The 15,304-nt window shown below is 40.5% G+C and overlaps 1 pseudogene; it reads right to left on the reverse strand.

Annotated features, from left to right (window-relative positions):
- Positions 1 to 303: 303 nt before the first annotated feature.
- LOC144582938 (keratin, type I cytoskeletal 18 pseudogene) lies at positions 304 to 3,655 on the reverse strand (annotated as a pseudogene).
- Positions 3,656 to 15,304: the final 11,649 nt, after the last annotated feature.

Below are 15,304 nucleotides of genomic sequence, written 5' to 3' on the forward strand. Positions count from 1 at the left end.
CTATTAGACTTAACTGGGTGCTACTATATTTAAACACATACACTCACAAATAGTGAAAATAGAACTGTCTGAGAGATTTGAAACAACAGCTTTATCCTGAGCTGCACTTGTGCATCTGTTACATTTACACATTTCTATCTAGTAACTCTGGATGTTTAGCCAAACATCTTTCTCCCCTATTTCTAGCCACAGATGTCATTCAGGAAAAGGTAGAAAGGAAAAGATAGATGAAGGCAGGCACGTATTACATCCAACACATGCTAAAGAATATTAAAAGATAAACATAGACATAGATACAAATATTTAAAAAGTCATTATTTTATTTACTTTCATTTTTTGACCTCTAAATGTTTTATTGGACTCCTCCTCCCTAAAGAGTACCCTGTTTCTGCTGGCTCGGTGCCTCAGAATTTTGGTGGTGTTGGTCTCATACACCACTTTGCCATCCACTGTCCTCCAGGCAGTGGTCTGTTGGATGGTTTGCATAAATTGCAGTTGTCCAGGGCGTCACCGAGATTAAAGTCCTCCCCATATTCCAGAAGGCAGCAGTAGATGGCAATCTCAGCCTCCAGCTTGACCTTGATATTCAGCAGGGCCTGTACTTGTGGGCCTGGTGCTGCCCAGGTCTGTGCCAGCTCTGATTCCAGGTGCACCAGGACTCCATTTAGCTGCTCCATCTGCATGGAGTGGTGGGCCTCCACTTCTTTCAGGCTGTTCTCCAAGCTACCCTTCAGGTTTCTCATCAGATCCAAGTCAATCTCCAAGGACTGAACTCTACATCTGAGCTCCCTAAGTGTCATCTCAGGAGGTCTGATGGTGGACTGCATGGTAGCCACTGTGGTGCTCTCCTCAATCTTCTAGGACCAGTACTTGTCCAGATCCTCTCAGTTCTTCAGATCCTGCTTGTTGTACTGGGCCCAGATTTCTGCTATGATCTTGCTGAGGTCCTAAGATTCTGGGGTATCTACCTTCACAGTCAACCCAAAGCTGGCAATCTGGGCCTATAGGCCTTTTACTTCCTGTTCATGGTTCTTCATGAAGAGCGACTCTTTGAGAGCCTTGATCTCTGCCTCCAGCTGCAGCTGAGTGACACTGGTGTCATCAATGATTGTGAAGCCCATGAATGTCACTCTCCACAGACTGGTGAATGATCAGCTCTGTCTCATATTTGACTCTAAACTTATCAGTAGCAAGATGGACTTTGACAATCTGCAGAATGATGTGTCCATTGTTCACAGAATTTGCAAAGATCTGAGCCCTCAGATTCTCAATAGTCTTGAAGTAATGCCCCCAGTCTCCTACCGAGGGTTCCTTCTTCTCCAGGTGTTCCCAGATTTTGTTCTCCAGCCTCTGATTCTCAATCTCCTAGCTCCTCACTCTGTCCAGGTAGGAGGCCTGGTGGCAGTTCAGGCTTTGCATTGTCTCCTTCTCATTCTGGATGTCCCCCTTTCCCACCAGAACCCTGGCCATCCCTATGACCAGGTTTCCAAGCCCATAGTGGCCCCAGAAGCTGGTGGGGACAAAGAGATCCAGGAGCCCAAGCCCCTGGTACCTGCATAGATGCTAGCCACACTGCTGGAAGGCTGGATGTTGTGGCTGGGTGACTGGATGGAGCCCAGGGACAGGTAGTTTGTGGAGAAGGTGGTGGAGCAAGTGGTGAAGCTCATGCTGTCCATGGATGAAAGTGAGAGAACAGGATTCAAGCTGTGCCCAAAGTCATTATTTTAAATGTTCACTAAAATAGCTTAAAAATTATTCTCCACTGCCTGCATAAAGTCTAAAATACCAGCCAGACACAGTGGCTTACACCAGTAATCCCAGCCCTTTGGGAGGCTAAGGTGGGTGGACTGCTTGAGCCCAGGAGTTCAAGAACAGCCTGAACAACATGGCATCTCTACAGAAAACAAGCCAGGTGGCACGTGCGTGTATTCCCAGCTACTTGAGAGGCTGAGGTGGAGAGATCACCTGGGTCGGGAGGTCAAGGCTGCAGTGAGCCTAAAGGACACCACTGCACTCCAGCCTGGGCAACAAAGTGAGACCCTGTCTCAAAAAAAGAACCAAAGTGTAAAACATCCTTAGCATGAATATATATTAAAGGCTTCAACAATCTAATTCTAATATTTTCAGTCTAATCTCCCACTATTCACTCATAAGAAACCCTTACTCTTTTCACACCAATGCATGCCATCCTCTAAGATCCATAAAAATGTTATGCTTCCATGCCTTCAAACAAGTCATCTCTTTTGTCTAAACCATCTTCATTTTTAGCTAACCTAGAGAACTTCTACTTATGCTTTAGGACCCAGTTCTTTTATTATAACATGTAACAATTTGCTTATTTGGGTGTTAGCTTATATAAGACTAGATTTTAAGCTCCTAATAAGCAAAAAAAAAAAAAATCTTATCCTTGTGTTCCTAGCACCAGTCACTCTCCTGGGCATACAATGGTGAATTATAAACATTTGCTGAATTAAGATTTAATGAACAAATATTCAATCAGTACTAACAGAGTTTGTTAGGAGTGGTAGAACCTGTTTTTCTTTCCTCTCCTTTCTCTACCTCCTCCCCTCAACTACCCTCTCTTCATCCACTAAAACTCCTAATCTCAGCAGCAAATAAAATCTTTTCTATAAGACACATTATTCCAGGAAGATGAAATAAATGTATTTTTCCTTATTCCAAAAACACGACATAAAGAAAACACAGGAAGACTCTAAAAGGTGGAGTGAAGGTTACTGCTAGGAACATCAAAACCCAAAGAACAACATGGTCAGGCATTCCTTGGGCTTTATTTTTGCCTAATACATCCAAGACATCCAGCTGAAGAAGCCAGAAACATGGACACACCAACAGGCATGGGCAAAATAGCCTGGACAAAAGCTTGTCTCTAGGTGAAGGCCAGGAAAAGGTTGTCATAGTCAGAATATGTTTAAACAAGAAATGCTCTATTCTACCCTAATCCCACAGAAAACGTTGTTGCTCCACTCCCATCTATGCCAATGAAGGTCACGTGGGGAGCCTAGACTTCCATCCTTATCAGACACTAATAAGGTGCTCTAATGCCCTCACCAGAGCAGTATCAAAGAAAGCCAAGTAGGGAGTCAGGACATTCATCCCTTTGGCCAATAACATGATCTCCCCATCCCTGCAATATGAGTAAAAACCACACAAGGAGCCAGAAATTCTACCCCCATCAAGCAGTAATGAGGAACCCTCTGCACCTCACTGAGGTAGTATTATAGGAGGCCTACTAAAGAATTAGAACTTTCACCATCACCCAGCAATAATGAGGCCACCCCCACCACTGTGTCAATGGAGACCTTATGTGGAGCCAGAATTCCCACTCTTGCCCAGTAGTAATAAGGAGCCCCTCCCATTCAAGTGTCAACAAGGCCAATTGGAGAACCTAGACTTCCATTCCACCTGATACTAACAAGGTGGTACCTCCCTCCTTCCAATACTGGAGTGGTGTTAGAGAAGGCCAATCAAAAGATTTAAATAAGATTTAGGGTCTCATAACATAATATAAAAATTTCCAGATTTCATCAAAAATCAAAAATCACACTAACAACCAAAAGTAATAGATGCCAACAGATGACAGAGGTGCTAGAATTATCTAACAAAGATTTTAAAGCAGCCATTATAGACATGTTTCAATGAGTAATTACAAACAGGCTTGAAACAATAAAAAAAATAGAAAGCTTTAGCAAAGAAAAAGAATGTCTCAGCAAAGAAATGAAAGATATCAAGAAGAACCAAATTGAAATTTACAACTGAGAGATATAGTAACTAAAATTTTTAAAAGCTCCATGAATAAGTTCAACAGCAGAATGGAGGAAATAGAGTAAAGAAATGATGAGCAGAAAGAGCAAACAATACAAATCAGTCAATATGAAAAACATAGAGAAAACAGATTTGAAAAAAGTGAACATGTTTCAGGAACTTTTTTTAAATGTAATATTTGTGTCATCGAAGTCCTGGAAAAAGAGAAGAATGAGGGCAGGGGTGAAAAAGTACTTAGAGGACAAATGGCTGCAAAGTTTCCACATTTAGCAAGAGACATAGAACTACAAATTCATGAAGTTGAGTGAACCCCATACAAGATAAAATAATACACATGAAGACATATCATAATTAAAATTCTGAAAACTAAAGACAAAGTGTTGAAAGCAGCCATGACACCTTACATTTGGGGAAAACAATTTGAGTAACAGTGAGCTTCTCCCCGAAGAAACCATGGTAGCCAGAAAGAAGTGGCACAGTATCTTCCAAAGGTAGAAAGAAAAAAACTGTCAACTCAGAACCCTGCACCCAGTGAAATTATTCTTCAGAAATTAAACAGAAAGCAGTACATTCTCAGATAAAGGAAAATTAAGAGAATTTTTCAAAAGTAGTCCTACCCTAAAAGAATAGCTTTTAAAAACTCTCTAGATAGGGGGGAAAATGAAGATGGCACGGTAGAAGCAACTCAGGATTGCAGCTCTCAGTGAAAGCGCAGAGGGTGAGTCCAAGACGCATTTCCAGACAAATCTTTTTTGCCCACAGAACGGGAAAATCCCCAGGTATAAGAGAGACACGGGACACCAGCGCAGCCCTTTCGGCTGGTGCAGCCGTTTCGACCGGCACTGCAGCACAGCGGCACTCCGCACAAAAACGCACTGGTCTGGGTGCCCTGTTAAACTGGCAATCTGAGATTTGGGAGGGCAGATTAGCATATACATCTGATTAAACGAGAGTTGGACAGTGAGCCAAACCAGGAGATTCCCAGGAAGCGACATTTGAGCTGTCGCAGTGGGTCACTGCATGGGAAATTGCACAGATCCCAGTGCCCTATCCGCAGGCAACTGAAACACCTGGGAGAGAGTCAACCGTTCAATGTAAAAAAAAAAAAAAAAAAAAAACAGAAAAAGGGCTCTAAGGCAGGGAGCCAGGTGATCAGTCTCGGCGGGTCCCACCCCCATAGGGACAAACAAAATGGCAATTCAAAACGCTTGGGGTTGAGAGTTTCACTGCGGGCACAGCTGAATCCAAAACAGTGCAGCTCGGTGGGGGAGGGGCATCCACCATTACCAAGGCATTCTGCCTCTACTGAGGTACACTCCCATTGCTGACGCAGCCTGCCATTGCCGAGGCAACCCGCAATAACAGTGAGACTCCGCCAACAGGGCAGAGCCCACGACAGCAGGGCGGAGCTCACAGCAACAGGGCAGAGCCCATGGCAACAGGGCGGAGCCCATGCACAGCAGCAGGACAGAGCCCAATGCAGCAGGGCGGAGTGCATGGCACCAGGGCGGAGCCCCACAGCAGCAGGACAGAACCCGGGGCAGCAGGCGGACCTCACGGTAGCAGGGCAGAGCCTCAGCAAGCAAATAGTGACTAGACTGCCTCCTAGCTGGGCAGGACAGTGCAACAGTTACTCAAAAAGAAAGCCCTAACTCCTTGAAAAAGAGCATCTGAGAAAAAAAGGGGTTTTATAAGTTCTGCTGCAGCAGACTTAAACGCACCAGCCTAACAGCCCTGAATGAACAACAGAGCTCACAGCTCAGCACTTCAGCTCCTATAAAGTACAAACCGTCTCCTCAAGCAGCTCCCTGACTCCTGTATAGCCAAAGAATAACCTCAACAAAAACTGATCAGACTAACATTTGGTGGGCATCATTCTGGGACAAAGATAGCAGAAGAAGAAACTGGTAGCAGCCCTTACTGTTCCGCAGCTGCTTCAGGTGTCACCCAGACAAGCAGGGCCTGCAGTAAACCTCAGCAGTTGTACAGCGGAGGGGCTACATTGGTAGAAGGAAAACCAAGTAACAGAAATACCTCATCATCAACAATCTGGGCGTCCACTCAGAGACCCAATCGAAAAGTCAGCAACTACTCAGACAACAGGTGGATAAATCCACAAAGATGAGAAGAAACCAGGGCAAAAAGGAGGAAAACACCTGAAACCAAAACACCTCGCCTCCTACAAAGGACCAAAACTCCTCACCATCAAGGGAACGAATCTGGACAAAGAATGAGTGTGAGGAAACGATGGAATCAGACTTCAGAAGGTGGGTAATGAGAAACTTCCAGGAGCTAAAAGAACATGTTCTAAATCAATGCAAAGAAACTAAGAACCTTAAAAAAATATTTAAGAAAATGATAACCAGAATGGACAACTTAGAAAGGAATATGAATGAATTGAAGGAGCTGAAATACACGACACGAGAACTTCGCAAAGCAAGCACAAGTTTCAACAGCCGAATTGACCAAGCAGAAGAAAGAATATCAGAAGTCAAAGATCAACTCAATGCAATAAAATGAGAAACAAAGATCAGAGAAAAAAGCACAAAAAGGAATAAATAAAGTCTCCAAGAAATATGAGACAATATGAAGAGACTTAATCTATGTTTGATAGATGTTCCTGACTGTGACAAGAAGAATGAATCCAAGCTGGAAAATACTCTTCAGGATATTATCCAGGAAAATTTCCCCAAACTAGCAAGGCAGGCCAACACTCAAATCCAGGAAATACAGAGAACACCACAAAGATACTCTGCAAGAAGAGCAACCCCAAGGCACATAATTGTGAGATTCACCAGGGTTGAAATGAAGGAGAAAATACTAAGGGCAGCCAGAGAAAAAGGTCAGGTCACCCACATAGGGAAGCCCATCAGACTCACAGCAGATCTCTCAGCAGAAACTCTACAAGCCAGAAGAGAGTGGGGGCCAATATTCAACATCCTTAAAGGAAAGAACTTTCAACCCAGAATTTCATATCCAGCCAAACTGAGCTTCAGAAGTGAAGGAAAAATAAAATCCTTTGCGAACAAGCAAGTACTCAGAGATTTTGTCACCACCAGGCCTGCTTTACAAAAGCTCCTGAAAGAGGCACTACACATAGAAAGGAACAACCAGTACCAGCCATTCCAAAAACATACCAAATGCTAAAGAGCATCAACAAAATGAAGAATCTGCATCAACTAACTGGCAAAACAGCCAGCTAGCATCAAAATGGCAGTATAAAATCCACACATAACAATATTAACCCTAAATGTAAATGGACTAAATGCACAATCAAAAGACACAGGCTGGCAAATTGGATAAAAACCAAAACCCATCAGTGTGCTGTATCCAGGAAATGATGTGAGATGGCTCACATGCAAGGATACACAAAGGCTCAAAATACAGGAACGGAGAAAGATTTACCAAGCAAATGGAGAGCAAAAAAAAAGCAGGAGTTGCAATTCTTATCTCCGATAAAATAGACTTTAAAGCAACAAACATAAAAAGAGACAAGAAAGGTCATTACATAATGGTAAAAGGATCGATACAACAAGAAGAGCTAGCGATCCCAAATATATATGGACCCACTACAGGAGCACCCAGATATATAAGGCAAGTTCTTAACGACTTACAAAGAGACTTAGACTCCCACACAATAACAGTGGGACACTTTAACACTCCACTGTCAATATTAGACAGATCAACCAGACAGAAAATCAACAAGGATATCCAGGGCTTGAACTCAGACCTGGAATAAGCAAACCTGATAGACATTTACAGAACTCTCCACCCTAAATCCACAGAATATACATTCTCCTCAGCACCAAATCACACCTACTAGAAAATTGACCACATAATTGGAAGTAAACCACTCCTCAGGAAATGCAAAACTACAGAAATCATAACAAACAGTCTCTCAGACCATAGTGCAATCAAGTTAGAACTCAAAATTCAGAAACTAACTCAGAACCACACAGCTTCATGGAAACTGAACAACTGGCTCTTGAATGTTGACTGCATAAACAATAAAATGAAGACAGAAATAAAGTTCTTAGAAACCAACGAGAACGAAGACACAACATACCAGAATCTCTGGGACACATTTAAAGCAGTCTCCAGAGGAAAATATAGAGCAATAAGTGCCCACATGAGAAGAGTGGAGAGATCCAAAATTAACACCCTATCATAAAAATTGAAAGAGGTAGAGGAGCAAGATCAAAAAAACTCAAAACCTAGCAGAAGACAAGAAATAACTAAGATCAGAGAAGAACTGAAGGAGATAGAGACACGAAAAACCCTTCAAAAAATCAATAAATCCAAGAGCTGGTTTTTTGAAAAGATCAACAAAATAGACAGACCACTAGCCAGATTGATAAAAAAGTAAAGAGAGAACAACCAAATAGATGCAATAAAAAATGATAAAGGGGAAATCACCACAGATTCCACAGAAATTCAAACCGTCATCAGAGAATATTACAAACAACTCTATGCACATAAACTAGTAAACCTGGAAGAAATGGATAAATTCCTGGACACCTGTGTCCTCCCAAGTCTAAACCAGGAGGAAGCCAAAACTATGAATAGACCAATAACAAGGTCAGAAGTTGAGGCAGCAATTAAGAGCCTACCACACAAAAAAAGCCCAGGTCCAGATGGGTTCACAGCCAAATTCCACCAGACACACAAAGAGGAGCTGGTACCATTCCTTCTGAAACTATTCCAAATAATCCAAAAAGAGGGAATCCTTCCCAAATCATTTTATGAGACCAACATCATCCTGATACCAAAACCCGGCAGAGACTCAACAAGAAAAGAAAACTTCAGGGCAATATCCATGATGAACATAGACACAAAACTCTTCAATAAAATACTGGCAAGCTGATTGCAACAGCACATCAAAAAACTTATCCATCATGATCAAGTATAATTCATCCCGGGGATGCAAGGTTGGTTCAACATATGCAAGTCTATAAATGTAATTCACTACATAAACAGAACCAAAAACAAAAACCACATGATTGTCTCAATTGACGCAGAGAAGGTATTTGACAAAATTCAACAGCCCTTTATGCTAGAAACCCTCAGTAAACTCGGTATTGATGGAACGTATCTCAAAGTAATAAAAGCTATTTACGACAAACCAACAGCCAATATCATACTGAATGGGCAAAAACTAGAAGCATTCCCTTTGAAATCTGGCACTAGACAAGGATGCCCTCTCTCACCACTTTTATTCAATATAGTACTGGAAGTTCTAGCCAGAGCAATCAGGCAAGAAAAAGAAATAAAGGGTATTCAAATAGGAAAGGAGAAAGCCAAATTGTCTCTATTTGCAGACGACATGATAGTGTACCGAGAAGACCCCATCCCCTCAGCCCAAAAACTCCTGAAACTGATAAGCAACGTCAGCAAAGTCTCAGGATATAAAATCAATGTGCAAAAATCACAAACATTCCTATACACCAATAACAGACTTAAAGAGAGCCAAATCAAAATGAACTGCCATTAACAATTGCTACAAAAAGAATAAAATAACTAGGAATACAACTTACAAGGAATGTAAGGGACCTCTTTAAAAAAAACTATAAACCACTGCTCAGCGAAATAAGAGAGGACACAAACAGATGGAGAAACATTCCATGTTCATGATTAGGAAGAATCAATATCGTGAAAATGGCTATACTGCCCAAAGTAATTTTCAGAATCGACGCTATCCCCATCAAGCTACCATTGGCTTTCTTCACAGAACTGGAAAAAACCACCATGAACTTTATATGGAACCAAAAGAGAGCCCGCATAGCCAAGTCAATTCTAAGCAAAAAGAACACAGCAGGAGGCATCACACGACTGGACTTCAAATTATACTACAAGACTATAGTAATCAAAACAGCATGGTACTGGTACCAAAACAGAGATATAGACCAATGGAACAGAACAGAGGCATCAGAGGCAACACAACATGTCTACAACCATACAATTTTTGATAAAACTGACAACAACAAGCAATGGGGAAAGGATTCCCTGTTTAATAAATGGTGTTGGGAAAACTGGCTAGCCATGTGCAGAAAGCAGAAACTGGACCCCTTCCTGACACCTTACACTAAAATTAACTCCAAATGGATTAAAGGCTTAAACATAAGGCTTGGCACTGTAAAAACCCTAGAAGAAAATCTAGGCAAAACCATTCAGGACATAGGAGTAGGCAAGGACTTCATGACCAAAACACCAAAAAGCATTCGCAACAAAAGCCAAAATAGACAAATGGGACCTAACCAAACTCCACAGCTTCTGCACGGCAAAAGAAACAAACGCTACAGTGAATCAGCAACCAACAGAATGGGAAAAAAATTTTGCAGTTTACCCATCTGACAAAGGGCTGATATCCAGAATTTACAAAGAACTCAAACAAATTTACAAGAAAAAAACAAACAAGCCCATTCAAAAATGGGCAAAGGATATGAACAGACACTTTACAAAAGAAGACATACATGAGGCCAACAAACATATGAAAAAAATGCTCATCATCACTGGTCATTAGAGAAATGCAAATTAAAACCACATTGAGATACCATCTCACTCCAGTTAGAATGGCGATCATTAAAAAATCTGGAGACAACAGATGCTGGAGAGGATGTGGAGAAATAGGAACACTTTTACACTGTTGGTGGGAGTGTAAATTAGTTCAACCATTGTGGAAGACAGTGTGGTGATTCCTCAAGGCCTTAGAAATAGAAATTCCATTTGACCCAGCAATCCCATTACTGGGTATATATCCAAAGGACTATAAATCATTCTACTATAAGGACACATGAACACAAATTTTCATTGCAGCACTGTGTACAATAGCAAAGATCTGGAACCAACCCAAATGTCCATCGATGACAGACTGGATTGGGAAAATGTGGCACATATACATCATGGAATATTAAGCAGCAATAAAAAATGATGAGTTCGTGTCCTTTGTAGGGACATGGATGAATCTGGAGAACATCATTCTCAGCAAACTGACACAGAAAATGAAATACCGCATATTCTCACTCATAGGCGAGTGAGGAAAAATGAGAACACATGGACACAGGGAAGAGAGTACTACACACTGGGGTCTCTTGGGGAGAACAGGGGAGGGACAGTGGCAGCGGGGGAGCTGAGGAGGGATAGCCTGGGGAGAAATGCCAAATGTGAGTGAAGGGGAGAAAGACAGCAAAACACACTGCCATGTGTGTACCTACGCAACTATCTTGCATGTTCTGCACATGTACCCCAAAATCCAAAATGCAAGTTAAAAAAAAAAACTCTCTAAACACAAATGTTAAAAGAAGGAAGCTTGGAACATCAGAAATGAAAAAGGAATGCAGCGACAGAAATATGGGTAAATACCCCTCGAGTTTTCTAAATTATGATAGACAATTGAAACAAAAATTATAGAACTCTCTTGTGTGGTTCTAAATGTATGCAGAGTAAATATTTATGACAATTATAAACAAAGAATAAGAAAGGGATGGAGGTAGCATTTATATACTTTACACAAACTGGTAAAATAATGATACCAGTAGATTGTGATAAACTATGTATGTTGCAATACCTAGGGCAAACTTTCTTTCTTTCTTTTTTTTTTGAGAGGGAGTTTCGCTCTTGTTACCCAGGCTGGAGTGTAATGGTGCGATCTCGGCCCACCGCAACCTCCGCCTCCTGGGTTCAGGAAATTCTCCTGCCTCAGCCTCCTGAGTAGCTGGGATTACAGGCACACACCACCATGCCCAGCTAATTTTTTGTATTTTTAGTAGAGACAGGGTTTCACCATGTTGACTGAGATGGTCTCGATCTCTTGACCTCGTGATTCATCTGCCTTGGCCTCCCAAAGTGCTGGGATTACAGGCTTAAGCCACCATGCCTGGCCCAAGCAAACTTTCTTAAAAAAAAAAAAAAAAAAACTATGCCAAGAAATACACTCAAAAACACTGTAAAAATAAAATGAAATACTAAAAATTGTTCAAGTAACCCACTCAAAGGCAAGAAGAAGAAAACAAGAAAGCTGAGAAAAGAGAATAAACATAAAACCAAAAAAATAGGGTAAATTTAAGTCCCGTTGAAATGGGAAAAAATCCCTTGTTCCCCACACAGGGCATGGTGATGGGGTTGTTGTGTGCTTCTGCAAGATCCGCGGTTCGAAACCTCTAGGGGGAGCAAGCAGACGGGCAGGTCAAGGGGAGAGTGGGCTCTGACCCTATGGCAGTGTCTAGGGCTCAATGTTTACAGCTGCTGAGGCCCCAGCAGGCGTATGTTACAGTGTGCTCTTTCAGTTTAGCCGCTCACAGGCAGCTTGTGTTAATCAGCTCAATTAGACCTCCTGCCTTATTGCAAGGACCAGAGGGCTTTCTGTATCCCAGGTTCTTGACGTAGTGTACCAGAAAAATTGGATCACACGTGGTCTTGGAGGATGACTGCAAGGTTTTTTATTGAGGGTGGTAGCTCTCAGCGAGGTGGATGGGGAGGCCAGAAGGGAGATGGAGTGGGAAGGTGGTTTACTTGTGTCTTTGCCTGCTAGTGTCTTCGGATTTTTATAGGAACAGAATGGGGGCATAGAGGGCTAGGGTGGTCTTGGAAAAATCAACATTTGGGCACAAAAACACAAATGCTTGTGTCCTTACCTACCTCCATGAGCACAGCCCCAGGTTGGAGTGCTGGCCAGGGACCACACTCTTCTCCTCTTAGCACTTCTCTGCCCCCCATCCTGTATCACTAATACATCAACTTAAAAAAAAAAACAGTGGATGAATGGATTTTAAAACAACAACAAAATACAGGCTGGAATTGTGGTTTATTCCTGTAATCCTAGTGCTTTCAGGAGGTTGAGGCAGGAGGATGGCTTGAGGCAAGGAGTTTGAGACCAGCTTGGGCAACATAGCAAAACCGCCATCTTTACCAAAAATAAAAAACAAACAGCCCAGGATGGTGGTATGTGCCTATAGTCCCAGCTGCTCAGGAGGCTGAAGTGGGAGGATCAGCCTCCAGAGCCCAGCAGTTCAAAGCTGCAGTGATCTATAATCACACCACCTCACTCAGCCTGAGTAACAGAGTGAGACTCTGTCCCTAAAGAAAGAGAAGGATAGAGAAGACACAAATAACCAATATCAGAAATAAAACAGAGGTTTCACTAAAGAACCTACAGCCACCAAAAGGATAATAAAGAAATACTATGAACAACTCTACAAACATTGACAACTTTGATGTAATGAACCAATTCTCCAACAAACCCAAATTACCATAACTCACCCAATATGAAATACATAACTTGAAAATCCAAATCATTATTAAAATAACTAAATTTTTAACTTAAAAAAAGAGAAATCTGCAGGGCTTGGTGGTTTCACTGGAAAATTTCACTAAATATTTTAAGAATAATAACACCAATTCTACACAATCTTTTACAGAAAACAGAAAGGGAGGAAACATTTTCCAATTCATTTTATGAAGATAATATTATACTTAGGCCAAAAACAAAGATAAGACCAAAAATAAAAATATAAAAACTACCATGTTCATGAATTGGAATACTCAATATATTAAAGATGTTAATTCTCCCCAAATTGATGCATAGGTTTAATACAATTCTTATCAGAATCTCAGTAGGTTTTTTCTTTTTCTTTCTTTTTTTTATATTTTCTTTTTTTTCTTATTAGTAAGTTTTTCAATATTTAGACAAGATTATTTTACATTTATGTGAATAATCAAAGAACTAGAATAGCTAAAACAACTTTTAAAAGAAAGAAAAACCAATATACCTAATTTCAGGACTATCTATATAGCTACCATAATCAAGACTAAGTAGCTGTAGTCTACAGACACATATGTCAATGGAATAGAACAGAGAACACAGAAATAGAGCCATATAAATATGCACAAATGATTTTTGATAGCAGTACAAAGCAATTCAAGGAAGAAAGCCTTTTCAACAAAGAGTGTTGGAGCAATTAGACACCCATAGGCAATAAAATGAACTTCAACCTAAATCTCACACTTCATATAAAAATCAACTCAAAATGAGTTACACACATTAAAATGAAGTGTAAAATAGTAAAACTTTTAGAAAAAAATTATAGGGAAAAATCAGAATTTACAGTTAGGCAAAAAGTTCTAAGATTTGACATCAAAAGCATAACTGATAAAGGAAAAAAATGACTAGACTTCATACAATTTGAAAACTTTCTTTTTGTCAACCTACAGAATGGGAGAAAAATTTTGCAAACTATGCATCTGACAAATTTCAAGTATCCAGAATCTATAAGGAACTTAAACAAATTAATAAGTAAAAACAACCCCATTAAAAAATAGACAAAGTACCTGAACTGAAAGTTCTCAAAAGAAGTCATACACACAGCAAACAAGCATATGAAAAAATGTTCAGTATCACTAATCATTAGAGAAATGCAAATAAAAACCACAATGAGATGCCACCTCTCACTAGTCAGAATGGCCAGTATTAAAAAGTTAAAAAACAACACATCCTGGCAAGGTTACAGAAAAAAGGGAATGCTTATACACTGCTAGTGAGAATGTAAACTAGTTTCAGTCACTGTAGAGAGGAATATATAACAACTATATCTATGTAAAAGAATATCAGTTGTTCTGCCATAAAGATACTACGCTTGTATGTTCATCACAGCATTATTTGCACAATGGCAGAGATATGGAATCAACCTAGATGCTCAGCAATGGTGGGCTGGAAAAAGAAAATGTGGTATATATTCACCATAGGACACTACATAACCATAAAAAAAAATGAAATAATATCCTTTGCAGCAATCTGGATGAATCTTGGGGGCATTATTCTAAACAAATTAAGGCAGGAACCGAAAACAAAATAGCACATGTTCTTACCTATAAGTGGGAGCTACACATTAAGTGCACAGGTACACAAAGAAGGGAACAATAAACACTGGGGTCTATTTTAGAGTGGAGGATGGGAGGAGAGTGATAATGGGGGGGAAAAAACTACATATCAGGTACTATGCTCACTACCTGGGTGATAAAATAATTTGCACACCAAACCAAAGAGACACACAATTTACCCATTTAACAAACCTGAACATATACCCCAAAAAGCAAAATAAAAGTTGAAGGACATATGTACCAAATGATAAATAATTATAAAGCACACCAGAATTAATGTACATTGTGTAATAAATTATATTGTGAATTTTTTAATGTTGCTCTTTGAAAGATTGTTACTAAGACGAAAACAGAAACTATAGGTTGTGAGAAAATATTTGCAAACCACATATCCAAAAATGATGGTATATTAAATATAAAAAGAACTCTTAAAATCTCAGCAGTTAAAAAATTATATTAGAAAATGGAAAGAAGGGCCAAGCGCAGTGGTTCACACCTGTAATCCCAGCACTTTGGGAGGCCGAGGCAGGCAGACAACTTAGGTCAGGAGTTCAAGACCAGCCAGGCCAGCATGGAGAAACCCTGTCTTCACTTAAAATACCAAAAAATAAAAATAAAAAATAGCTAGGCGTGATGGTGGGCAATTGTA

The sequence above is a fragment of the Callithrix jacchus genome, chromosome 6, assembly GCF_049354715.1.
Source record: "Callithrix jacchus isolate 240 chromosome 6, calJac240_pri, whole genome shotgun sequence".
Taxonomy (NCBI): Eukaryota; Metazoa; Chordata; class Mammalia; order Primates; family Cebidae; genus Callithrix; species Callithrix jacchus.